Source organism: Eulemur rufifrons, chromosome 7 (assembly GCF_041146395.1).
Source record: "Eulemur rufifrons isolate Redbay chromosome 7, OSU_ERuf_1, whole genome shotgun sequence".
Taxonomy (NCBI): domain Eukaryota; kingdom Metazoa; phylum Chordata; class Mammalia; order Primates; family Lemuridae; genus Eulemur; species Eulemur rufifrons.
In genome coordinates this window covers 134,137,991-134,141,616 of record NC_090989.1, presented here as the reverse complement: position 1 = coordinate 134,141,616, position 3,626 = coordinate 134,137,991, and the positions used below count along the sequence as shown (strand labels likewise).

Sequence of the window (3,626 nt, the reverse complement as noted above, 5' to 3'; positions counted from 1 at the left end):
AGGACTTAATTAAACTAAAAAGCTTCTGCACAGCAAAAGTATGGACATTCTGATAATATTAATTCTTCTAATCCAAGAACACAGGATATATTTCCATTTATTTATGTCTTCTTCAATTTCTTTCATCAATGTTTTATAGTTTTGAGTGTATGGATATTTCACTTTCTTAGTTAAATTTATTCCTAAGTATTTTTTATGCTATGGTAAATGAAATTGTTTCCTTAAATTTCTTTTTTGGAAGGTTTGTGGTTAGTGTACAGAAGCACAATTGATTTTTATATGTTTATTTTGGTTTTTTTTTTTTTGTTGTTGTTGTTTAATGCCAATTTTAAATAGTTTTATTTAAGACATTGCATTTTCCACTTACAATACAGTGCTTATAGAGTACAATGTTACTTCCTTCCCCTGTGTACATGTTCCCTATTCAAGTACTGAGAATGCCCAGTAATTTACTATAGCAGCTCAACTTTAAATTTGCCACATACATTTGCTACAAATTTGGATCCTTCAATGTTTTACTGTGTGGAACAATGTTACATCTATTCTTGGGTTGGTTTAATCAACCACTTCAATGGTGAAGCCTGAGGAAGCACCACCAGAAGGAGGAGCTCTGCCACCAGGGAAACCCCCAGGCATTCCTCCTGGCATGCCTCCTGCACTCTGGTACAGCTTGGTAATGATGGGGTTGCAGACTTTCTCCAGCTCCTTCTGCTGATGTTCAAATTCTTCCTTCTCTGCGGTCTGATTCTTATCAAGCCAGTTGGTAATTTCATTATGCTCATCAAGAATCTTCTGTTTGTCCTCATCGTTGACCTTGCCTTGAAGTTTCTCATCTTCAACAATTGCTTTCATGTTGAATGCATAGGAAGAATGAAGAATTCAAGTGAATTCTTTGATGACACTTTGTCCCTCTGCTTCTCATCTTCATCTTTGTATGAACATGGACCATACATTGAACGTCTTCCTTGCTCCAATGCCCCTTGTCATTAGTGATGGTAATCTTATTCTTTTTTCCTGTGCTGTTATCCACAGCAGAGACATTGAGAATGCCATTGGCATCAATATTGAAAGTGACTTCAATCTGAGGAACACTGCGGGGGTCAGGAGGTAGGCCTGTGAGTTCAAACTTGCCAAGCAAGTTGTTATGCTTGGTCATGGCAGGCTCACTTTCATAACCTGAATGAGCATGCCAGGCTGGTTCTCAGAGTAGGTAGTGAAGGTCTGTGTCTGCTTGGTAGAAGTGGTAGCATTGTGCTTAATGAGTACAGTCATAACTCCACCAGCAGTTTCAATACCAAGAGAAAGGAGTGACATACAAGAGTAGCAAATCTTGAATATTCTCAGATTTGTCTCCAGACAGAATGGACATCGGGATAGTTATACCATAAGCAACAGCCTCGTCAGGGTGGATGCTCTTATTCGGTTCTTTTCCACTGAAGAAGTCTTGTAGAAGCTTTTGAATCTTGGGAATACTAGTAGAACCAACAATCAGGAAGATATCATGAATCTGTGACTTGCCTAGTTTGGCATCTCAAAGTGCTTTCTCCACAGGGTCCAGGGTGCCATGGAACAAATCAGTATTCAATTCTTCAAATTGGATGTGGGTAATGGAGGTATAGAAGTTAATTCCTTCATAAAGGGAATCAATCTCAATACTGGCCTGGGTGTTGAAAGATAGAGCATACTTAGCACATTCACAAGCAGTACAGATGTGTCAGATAGCTCTTTCTTGAGCTTACTGATATCCTTCTTATGCTTGTGCTTGAACTTGGCAAGAAAATGGTTGACCATTCGGTTGTCAAAGTCTTCTCCACCTAAGTGGTTATCTCCAGCTGTAGATTTGACCTCAGAGATGCCATCCTCAATAGTGAGGATTGACACATCAAAAGTGGCACCTCCTAGGTCAAATACCAGCACATTTCTTTCATCTCCAATCTTTTTGTCTAAGCCATAAGCAATAGCAGCAGCAGTTGGCTCATTTATAATCCTAAAAACATTGAGACCGGCAACAGTTCCAGCATCTTTGGTAGCCTGATGCTTAGAGTCATTAAAGCAAGCTGACACTGTGACCACAGCATTGGTAACAGTCTTTCCAAAATAGGCTTCTGCGATTTCCTTTGTCTTTGTCAGACCATAAACAACACCTCTTCTGGATAGAAACTTTTCATCTCTCCCTTGTATTCTACTTAGACCTTGGGTTTGCCTGCATCATCCACCACCATGAAGGGTCAATGCTTCATATCAGACTGGACGACAGCATCATCAAATCTGCATCCAGTCAGATGTTTGGCGTCAAAAACTGTGTTGGTAGGGTTCATTGGAACTTGACTCTTCACAGCATCACCTATCAATCATTCGGTATTAGCAAAGGCAACATAGCTTGGAGAGGTTCAGTTTCCCTGATCATTGGGAATTATCTCTACTTTCCATGCTGGAAGACACCTACACAAGAGTAGCTGGTGCCAAGACCACCTATTCTAAGGTGGTCCCTTAGACATGGTCACTTACTTGTAGACCAGCTTGGCTTGCAAAGACCACACACAAAATCCAGGAGCTGCTGCCACATTGAATGAGACCTATACATTGATTTTGTATCCTGAAACTTAACTAAATTTGTTTACCGGTTCTAACAGTTTTTTTATGGAGTCTTTAGGGTTTTCTATATATAGGATCATGTCATCCATGAACAGAGACAATTTAACTTCTTCCTTTCCAGTTTGGATGACTTTTATTCTTTTCCTTGTCTAATTGCTTTGGCTAGAACTTCCAGTGCTATGTTGAATAGAAGTGGAGAGAGTGGGCATCCTTGTCTTGTTCCTGATCTTAGAGAAAAAAAGCTTTCAGTTTTTAACCATTAAGCATGATGTTAGCTGTGGGCTTTTCATATATGGTCTTTACTGTGTTGAGGTAGATTCCTTCTAAACCTATTTTGTTGAGAGTTTTTATTGTGAATGGATGGTGAATTTTGTCAAAAGCTTTTTCTGTTGAGATGATCGTTTGGTTTTTGTTCTTCATTCTGTTAACAGGGTATATCACATTGATTGATTTGTGTATACTGAACTATTCTTGCATCCCAGGAATAAATCCTACTTGATCAAGTCTACTGTTGAAGCTCTCTATTGCATGTCTTATTTCATTTATTTTGTTCTTCACCTCCAGATTTCTGTTTGTTTCTTTTTTGTGTTTTCTATCTCTTTGTTCAACCTTTCATTTTGTTCATGTAATGTTGTCCTGAGACATTAAGTTGTCCTTGTGTGTTCTCTTGTAGCTCACTGTGCTTCTTTGAGAAAATTATTTTAAATTCTTTATCAGGAAATTTATAGATCTCCATTTCCTATTAGTTGGTTATTGGGGCTTTATTAATTTCCTTTGCTGGTGTCATTGTTTGCCTAGCTCTTCACGATTCATGTAGCTTCGTACTGATGTCTGCTCATTTGAAGGAGCAAACGCTTCTTCCTGTCTTTATAGACTGCTTTTAGCAGGTAAAGACCTTCTTCTGCCTCATTCTCAGACTGATGGAACTGCCTTTTGGGTCACTGCCAAGAGGGGCTCAAGCTGGGTCACATGATTGTTGCCTTGTCTGCAATTGTCTCCATAGTTGACAGATGTATTACCAGAAGTGTGGG

The 3,626-nt window shown here is 39.1% G+C and overlaps 1 pseudogene; it reads right to left on the bottom strand.

Moving 5' to 3' along the window:
* Positions 1–555: 555 nt before the first annotated feature.
* On the bottom strand, positions 556–2,333 carry LOC138386730 (heat shock cognate 71 kDa protein-like; annotated as a pseudogene).
* Positions 2,334–3,626: the final 1,293 nt, after the last annotated feature.